Below are 9932 nucleotides of genomic sequence, written 5' to 3'. Positions count from 1 at the left end.
TTAGTTCTTCCTCATCCAGATCTAAAAGGTGCTTCCCAAAAACCTTCCAAAGTGGTTACATAGTAAATGATAACACAAAAAGGTTGAAAAACAGAAACAAAGAAGGTTTGCCCTACTGTAAGAGCTTACATAGAGCATAGAATGTTCAGGAAAATTTGATGGCATATTTATCAGCCATTTTCCTTTCTCTGATACGAGAATGCTCTATCTCTAGGGCCATCCATACACAATCAGAAGTCTATTACCAAGTCTCGGCTGAGCTTTCTTGTCTCAGCATCATCCCCCCCGGGGCTTCCCCCCTTTTCCCAAGCTTCTAATTTCTATCACAATCTTAATATGCTCTACTTTGTCACTGCCCCTTTAAAGTGCTCAGGACCGGCTACAGTGCTTAAGACAATTCAATCCAGTATCCTCTCCTTGAAACTGTCCCTCATATGTTTTTAAGAAAGAATATTGCTGACAACATTAAAACATCAGAAAGTCCCATAGGAAAATGCAGATTTCTGGCATCTGTTGAACGTCAGAAGCTCTGGCAATAGTTGACCCATATTCTCCTGTGGCAAGGATCAGCTAGCTGGCACTGAAGGCTGCTCGCTTTAAAAGGAGCACAACCACGTACCTCTGCCATAGGGAATCCCACACTTCCATATTTGTTTCCCCAGCACAGGGTACCAGTTTGCCATGTACCATTGCTATTATGCTATTGATTTTCTTGCTGTAAGGAGGAAAATTAAATATTTCTGGAAACTTTTCCCTATCAAAAGTGGAGAATGATATATAGATCCAGAGACCTGGCCATGTGCTTTTTTCAAAAAGAGGGGAAGCACACATACTGCTTTGTAGAAATGGAGACTCTTTCCATGGGTTTAATATATAAAAGAGTTGCATATTAATTTAATATATACATATCTATTTGGGGGGGTGTGCATATCCTTTTTTTTTTTTTTTTTTTTTGAGACAGGGTCCTACTCTGTTGTTGGCCTAGAGTGCAGTGGTGTCATCACAGCTCACTGCAGGCTCCTGCCACAGCCTCCATAGTAGCTGGGACTACAGGCATGCACCACCATGCCCAGATAATTTTTTAATGTTTTTGTGGAGATGGGATCTCGCTATGTTGCTCAGGCTGGTCTCAAACTCCTGGCCTCAAGTGATCCTCCTGTCAGACACCTCTCCCACTTCCTTTGTGACCTGCAACTCCCAAGAGTCCCTCAGATTGTGTCTGTTTATCATGAAGCAGAAAGATCTTTCACAGCTCATAGTTAATTGTGATACCAGGAAACATAATTCAACCCTCAAAATGCTTAAACAGCCAGTTTATCAATCAATTGTGAGGGTTGAATAAAGATATTTTCAGCTTTGAAATACTCAAAAATAATTGCTTTCCAAGTCCATTTTCTCAAAAAGTTGCAGGGAGCTAGACATGACAGAATGAGGTGTAAATGAAGACGAGATAGATACACATGGGAAACTAGGGTTCAATAACAAGAGAGAGGTCCCAGGGAGGTAACTGGCCCTCTCTCTGCAAAATTTAATGACTAGGGCAGTGCTACAGCCAAGGCCAGCAATCATGGGGAGGCACAGAGGAGAGAAGGGTTAGTGAGACTCCCTGGGAGGGAAAAGGAAGAGGGTGGAGGAGCTAGCAACCTAGGGCCCAGTGGGTCCAAAGAGGATAGGAGGCCAGGCTGGGACTACAGCACCTACGGGAGCCTCACGAGTCATGGCTCAGCCTCTGGTCATCCTTCCCACTTAACCTCACACTAGCAGCTACCAGAGGTCTCTCCCTCAGCCCTTTCCTTGGGGAAGAGAAAACAGAGTTAAGAAGCGGAGGAGCTCTAGTCTGGGTCCACTGCCCCACCAGAGTGGAGCTCTGGACCCTCCTCTTCTCTTCTCTAAGGTCACCCTCTGGTTCCCCTGGGTAAAGGAGCGGAGCACTCTCTCAGGCTCCGCACCCCACACGGCTGAGCCACATTGGAAGGAGAGTGTGAGCAGCCCTATACCTTATCATCCACCTGAGCGCCCCTGCCACTGCCCCACCCAAGCTCTGCAGGCCTGCACCCATTTTTTTCACACACCCCTGCAGGGCCAGACCCCTCTGCCAGGGATCCTTCAGGAGAGGGGAATCTCCCTCCTTGGCTCCTATACACTCCGTGGATTCCAAATGGCAAAGAGAGGGCTGGAGCGGGGTGGGAAGTCACCTGATGGAGGCGCACACTGAGAGGCATGGCTTGGAGTCCCTTCAGGGTCCTGCCCACATACCACTGAGGAGGGGCCCTCCCTGCAGGAGCAAGTCGCAGACACTGGCCTCTGGGAACCCCCAGGCCCACTGTGCATGCCCTCCTCTTCCCCACCCTGCTTTGCCCTCCCCCAGCCCAGAACCCAGCTCAGCCACAGGTCTCCCCAGATCCTGTCCTCCTCCAGCCTGGCCATCCTTGCAAGGTGCTGCCTGCCCTCCCAGCCACCAGCTCCTGTCCCCCTAGGCTATCTTGACTAGAGCAGGTTCCTCCCATACCTCCTCCACCCAAGGCTCCCAGTCCAGACGGGCCTCTGCACTGTCCCATGCCCTGGCTGAGTGGGACCAGACCTCTGGGGCATACAGGGCCTCTCTCAAAGGCCCCTCCACCCTTCACATCCATCCCAGCACCTGTGGACTCAGAGTCCACTGCCCACCTGTCACTCAGCAGCCTCTGCTCCTTTTCCACCTGCCCTGGACTTTGGGCCAAGACTGCCACAGCTGGCCATCTGGAGCATGGCACCCTCTGAATAGAAAGTGTCCTCTGCCACAGCCCTGCCATCAATCAATAAACAAATCTTATTGAGTGCCTACAGTGTCCCTAGCACAGGGATACAAAAGTGAGTAGCACAGGCTCAATACTTGACCTGTCACAGATCATAGTCTATGGGACTATGATGTTACTACCCTAGGAGGAGCACAGCTTGTCCAAAATCTGTTTGGAAAAAAAATTGTAATAACCTTCTTTTGAAAAAAATACAAGATGTGATGGTGTGTCATGTGTAGAATAATGCAAAGTTGACATATATTATCTCATTTAATCCTAAAATCACAGTGTGACTACAGCTGGAACAATGAAACTTATCTTTGATAATATGGCATGGTGTGATTAAGCATGCTGGTTCTGGAATCAACAGCCTGGGTTCAAATCCCGACTCTACCACATAATACCTGTGTGACCTTGAGAAAAATAGTAAGCCTCAGTTTCTCCATATCTGAAATATAGATAATTATAGTACCTATCTCATTCAGTTCTTGTAAGCAAGCTAATACTTGCTTAAAACACACAGGAGGAGCTCAACATAGTTAGCTACCATAGCTATCACCTAATCCCAAATCCTAATCGTATGAGTAGGACCCGGAAAGGTAAAAGGACTTCTGTGGTCACACAAAGTTCCTGACTCTTAATCAAAGGTCTTTTTTCTGTGTTACTGATTCTCTTAGGAAATGGAAAATTCATTCAAAGGAACTTACTTATGTACTACCCTAACCAAATGCTTAAGTTCTCCTGCCACATCCTCACCTGGTAATCACCAAGCCTCCACTTTCTGACCATACAGATGATGAGAAGTAGCTTAAACTAAAATCTGATTTCTGGTAATTTCCACCCAGAGAGCCTACATCTGCATTCTCTGTTCACATAGAACAAGTCTAACACTTCAAGCCCAAGCCCACCCTTCAGATGTCTAAAGACAGCTGTCGTGCCTCTCCGGGTCTTCTCTTTCTCTGACTAATAGCTCTCCTTCCCCCAACCACCTCACTTCTCTGGACATACCCCTCAGAGTTCAGGGCTGACAGATCCCCCATGTGTACAGCTATTGTGGGACACCCCGTGCAAGAGCAGGAGGCAAGAGCCCCTGCCCTACCCGTGACTCACCAGACCACTGGAGGATGCGAGCCAAGGATACAAATTAGAACCAAGTCGTCCCCTGACTTGAGACTCATATGTTCAAGTGTTTCGGTCATGGTGCAGCTGATAAGAGTGTTTGTTGATACCTGAGATTTGCTTCAAAATAATCAGGGAAAGAGGGAGGTTGGCATGAGAAGGGGAATGGAAGGTGTAAATGAGACTAAATTGGCCATGTCTTGACTGGGGTTGAAGCTGAATAACAGGACATTGAGTTCACTATATAATCCTTCCTATGTTTGTATATGTTTGAATGAAAATGTTCATAATAAAACCTTTTTAAAATATTTCTGACACAATATCTAATACAAGAAAATGTTCTCCTCCTTTCTCCTTGAAATAGGATGCTTCCCTTATATAAGACTCTAAGATAAGAGCCAGGCTTCTGAAACCTGTCCCCCTACATGGAGTCATTGTCTGGCCTCTAGTCTTAATATAATGTAACACTGAGGCAAAGAAAAAGTGCCTATGTACCATATCTCCAACACTGTGATAATGGGTGTACTTGTTTGTGAGATTATAAGTGAGTGGGTAATATTTTAACTAATTTTCAAGAGACTCACACAGACACAAGGAATGTGGTTACAGGGACTGATACATGGACCAGGTGAAAATTTATGTTATAGACAACCCAGGTAAGCACTTCTAATTCACATGCAATAAGGATGTTGGTTTCATTCCTTGGACATGTTTAATATCTTTGTCATTTAAATGTTGTTAATGGCTTAAAATAATAGTATTTTGTGTACCTGCAACAATAGAAGCACTTTTCTCTTAATAAAGTCTTTCAGAATAAAAAAAAAGAGAGAGACTCATGGCCCCCAGGCCCATTACTGGGGGAGCCACTTGTGGGAGCAGCTGTAAGGGGGCCTGGAAACTGGACACTGCTGACCCCTGCCATCCAGGCCCAATGCCCTCTTCGGCCCATGGCAGTGACCCCATCGAACAAGCTCCACATGGCCTATGTATAGTCAGACAAGAGCATTCGGCAGTAGAGACTTGATTCTGAGATGCCAGGTTTGTTCTGGTGGCTTGCTCCTGCCTGGCTGGTGCTGAGAGCCAAAAGTGTGGAGTTGAGTGAGCTTTGTCCCATGCGGAGGGGACTTCGCAGGCCTGCCCAGCACAAGCACCGACTCAGCTGAGTCCCCTATGCTAAGAGAAAGAGAAGCAAGCTAACACTGCTCAAGCCAAAACCCGCTATCTGAATACAGACTAGATGTCAAGACACAGCATGATGCATGTAATTAAAAGGTATATTACTAAGAGGGTTCTAAGCCAGGCATGGTTTTTCCAAAAATCCTGGACTTCTCCTGTGAACATTGCACACACAAACCGCCTGAGGCTGCCCTCTGTGCGCTGGCTCTCTCAGTCAGCCAGGCCAGAGGGAGACAGAGAAAAAACTCCCAGATCTCTGTCCAGATTATGTGATTTGTGACTGGAACCATTATTTACTGAGTCTTTGATTAAATGACGAGAGGCTTCTGTCCCTACTCAACCTTTCAGTGCTTTCAACTTATTTGGATAGTTTAAGTGTTTAGGGTTTTTGCTTTTGTTTTTGTTGCATGGCTTCAGAGCTATCAAATGCAACAGCTCCCCAAAGAAGAGTTGGCGCCATTCCTTTGGGTTCATTTCCTCATCAATAAGTATATCATCAGGCAGGCGTAGCCAGGAAGCCAAGATCTTTGCTCATTTTCATGACAGTTTTCCTGATGAAAATCTTCTCTGATTCTTATCTAGCACATGACCTTATTTTTGCTGGGCCTGCTGGCTCTGAAAAGTGCACCATGACCAGCTGCAGGTTTTCTGTGATCAACCCCACATCTGGCTGTGAAGCGATTGCATAGATCTGTTCTTTGGGACTTTATGCTCAAAGGGCCTTTGTGTCAGGTCCCAGCAGTGACAAATGGCACGATCACACAGGATAATTTAGGAAAATTCAAAAAGAGCTTATTTGCAAAGAGGGCAGAGTTACAGAAAACCAGTAGGGTGTGGTGACGCACCCCAGAGCTAGCAAGAGTGAGAAGCCACCACTGCCTCTTGGCAGGAAGGGGCCTGGGGAAGGAGTGGTTACTGGAACCCAAGAAGAGAGTTGAAATTCTACCTCCACTAGGGCTAGTTGCAGCTGCAGGACAGGAGCTGTGGGCTGCAGTAGAGAAAAGACACACAGCCAACTGATGGTCTGGCAGGGAGAGAATAATTCCGCCACCACACTCTCCTCCTGTCCCCAGCTCCTGCCATGCTCCCACTGGCCAACACCAACTGCAAGCCAGAGGACAGGGTGGCTTTTGAAGCAGCTCACAAGGGTGGGCCCCAGAGCAGGGTGAAGAGCAGGCCCAGTGAATAACCACGTGGGCCTTTTTCCTGCCTGAGCCTAGTCCCTGAGATAACTTTCCTTAGAGTCCTTTGGCCTCTGCTCTCTCCCATGTCTTTGGGTGACAGTCCTAAAATAAGCCACACCCCATTCTATCCAAGGAGGTTCCTCAACTCTTCCTCTTGAAGAATAGAAGAAAAGGGGAAAAGTCATATCACTGAGCCTTAGATATTCTCAAGCCTGCACTAAAGTAGTTTTGGTACAGGAAAGGTAGCAGGCCAAGAAGCACACTGCTGTGACTCACTTCCATGTGGGAGACAAGACATGCTACTTTTTGAAGCCAGCCCCTCAAGAGGGAGACTTCTGGTCCCTAAGTGACAGAGGCCACCAAGAGCATCAGAGTTGTTGCAGGAGTCAGAGAAACATCTTTTGAGAACTCAGTAACAAATACCTCCTAGCACCGGCTCCTAGGAACAGGGATGTAACTTGGGTCCCGCCATCCCATCACAGAGCGGGAACACTCATCCATGCTAGAAAACATGGAATGACATTCATAAAAGCTCAGCCAACAGTTTCAGGAGAACAAACCTATGACATCTCTCCTGCCTTTTGTGTTGCCCCCTCTATATAGCATTTTACAAATATAATACTTTCCCTAGCTTCTCCCTGGTCCTGCCGTTACACATGATCTGACCTTCAGGAGATATTCTTCCAATCCTTTTCCAAAGAGACTTACAACATCCCCAGCACTTTTGAGGGCTCTTGCGTACAGGATCTGAGCTGGTACTAATACTAGGGAATCCAAAATTCAATGTGGCCCATCTGTAAGAGTTGCACTTAAAAGATGCCAAATGATAAACGCAGCCCTAGCCTAAAGCCATCCCACAGCGGGTCAGTTGGTCAATACCTTGTCCCCTGAGTGCATACTTGGAATGTACACATAGTACGTAGAAACTGACAGAACTCTCATGATTCCCTGATCTATAAAATAAGAGACACTGTGGTAAGAAAGGCTGAATGGAAGCCTGTGTAGCTGCCTCCACCCTAGCCAAGATGATAAATCAGAAACAATACAAAACAAAACATTCCAGATTATATGGCAGAGTTTGGTGGCACCCTCAAAGACTTAAAGGATGCAGGGGATGGTCCCCTGGAAAACCAAATAGACAATGGCAATGGCAGATGATAGTGGACTACAACAACTTCCCCAAGTGGTGGCCCCAACTGCTACCGCGATTTTGCATGCTGTATCTTTTTTAGAATAGATTGACACAGACTCTAGCATTTGATATGTGACTTCTGATCAGGCAAATGTGTCCTCTCAGTCCCCCTCAGAGAAGGATCAGAGCAGTTTGCATTCACCTGGAATGGAAAGCAGTCTTAGCACTATATTAAGCCTCCTATTCTCTCCCAACCCATAGTTCAAAGGAACTTTTGTCTCTGCGCACCCCACAGAATATCAGACTGCCCCACTATATTGATGACATGGACCACAAAGAGGTGCAGTGGTTGGTAGGCCTTTTTGGATTTTGCAGACAGCATATAACACACTTGGGAATATTGCTCTGGTCCATTTATTGGGTGTCTCAGATGGGTGGGATCAGTTTTTAAAGGATCTCCCAAACTAAGAGAGAGTCCTGCAACAGGTTCAGGCTGCCTTATGAGCAGCCCCTGCACCTGACCATATGACCAGCAGATCCCATGGGCGCTAGAGGTATCCACAATAGATAAGGGTGGGCACCATGTGAAATGACTGACAAGCCCTGATAGGCGAGTTACAGCACAGATCTCTAGGGTTCTGTCGCAAGGCTGTGCCACATGCAGCAGAGAACTATTTACTATATGAAAAGTAGCTCCCAGGCTGTTACTGGGCCCTAGTGGACACTGTTTGACCAGGAGACATAAGTGTGACTGTGTGATCAGAGCTGTCCATTGTGAGCTGGATAATATCAGAGCCACTGAGTCACAGTGTAAGGCAGGTACTCCTAGTGACCCACCCAGAGAGTTCAGCCTTTCCCTTCCCCAAATTTTAGGTCCTGCTTAATTAAAGGTCCCTTTCCCAAGCACAGAGTGGGGGATTTGCTTCCACCAGGGCCAGGGGTACAGTAAGAGTTCTACTAAATCTAAAGTATGGCTGCCACCTGTCATGTCAGGCTTCTCTTCACAGTAGATCTTAGGCAACAGAGATGTTACCACACGACCCTGATTATCATGAAGAGATAGTCGTTTACCAGATAGAAATGTAATCATGGCCAGGGAAGAGTATGAGGCACCTCTTGGTGCTTCTATGCCCAGTGATAACTGTAATATGCAATTGCGGCAACCGTACCCTAACAAGGCACAGTAACCTCAGAGATAAAGGTCTGGGTTACCCCATTGGTTAAACAACCTAAACCAACACAAGTGCTTGCCAAGGAGTTGGGTAGGAGTATAGAAAAGGTGCTAAAAGAGGAAGATAATGACTGTCAATAATGACCTCAGGACCAACTGCAACAGTATGGACTATAGCTTGTCCAAAAAAATAAAGGTATTTTTTAGATATGATTAGTGTTTTTAATGATATTTTATTTTTTTAATTTTTTAATTTTTATTGGCACATAATTGTACATATTTATGGGGTATATAGTGATGTTTTGACACATATAATGTATAGTCATCAGATCAGGGTAATTAACATATCCATCATCTCAAACATTTATGGTTTTTTTGTGTTGGGAGCATTCAATATCCTTTTTCTAGCTATTTGAAATTATATAATATATTATTGTTACAGTCATCCTACAGTGGTATAGAACACTGGAACTTATTCCTCCTATCTAACTGTAATTTTGTATCCTTTAACAAATCTCTCCCTAACCACTGCTTCTCAGCCTATAGTATTCTCTGTTCTACTTTTTACTTTTATAAGATCCATTTTTTTTAGCTTCCACATATGAGTGAGAGCATGTGTTGTTTAACTTTCTTTCCCTGCACTTAACATAATGTCCTCCACTTCCATCCATATTGTTACAAATGAAAGGAGTTCATTCTTTTTATGGCTGAGTAGTATTCCATTTTATATATATATATATATATATATATATATGTAAAATCTTCACTATGGTGATTAGTACTGCAATAAACATGGGGGTTCAGATGTCTCTCAATATACTAATTTCCTTTCCTTCACTTAAATGCCCAGTAATGAGTGAGGTTGCTGGTAGTTCTATTTTTAGTTTTTTGAGGAACCTCCATCATGTTCACCATAGTGGCTGTACTACTTTGCATTCCCACCAACAGTATGCAAGAGTTTCCTTTTCCTGCATCTTCACCAGCATTTGGGTTTTGTTTGTTTATTTGTTTGTTTTTGTCTTTTTGACAATAGCCACTCTAACTGAGGTGAAATGATACATCATTGTGGTTATGCCTAGTAATTAGTGATGTTAAACATTTTTTCATATGCCCCTTGACCATTAGTATGTCTTCTTTTAAGAAATATCTGTTCTGACCATTTGCCCATTTTTTCATCAGATTGGTTTTTTGCTGTTGAGATATTTGAGTTCCTTTTATATTCTGGATGTTAATCCCTTGATAGATAAATATTAATATTTTGCAAATATTTTCTCCCATTCTATAGGTTGTGTATTCACTCTGTTGTTTTCTTTGCTATGCAGAAGGTTTTTGGCTTGATATAATCCCATTTGTTTATTTTTACTTTTGTTGCC

Source organism: Eulemur rufifrons, chromosome 2, assembly GCF_041146395.1.
Source record: "Eulemur rufifrons isolate Redbay chromosome 2, OSU_ERuf_1, whole genome shotgun sequence".
Classification (NCBI taxonomy): Eukaryota; Metazoa; Chordata; class Mammalia; order Primates; family Lemuridae; genus Eulemur; species Eulemur rufifrons.
The sequence above is the reverse complement of the archived record's forward strand: the minus strand, read 5'-3'. Positions refer to the sequence as shown.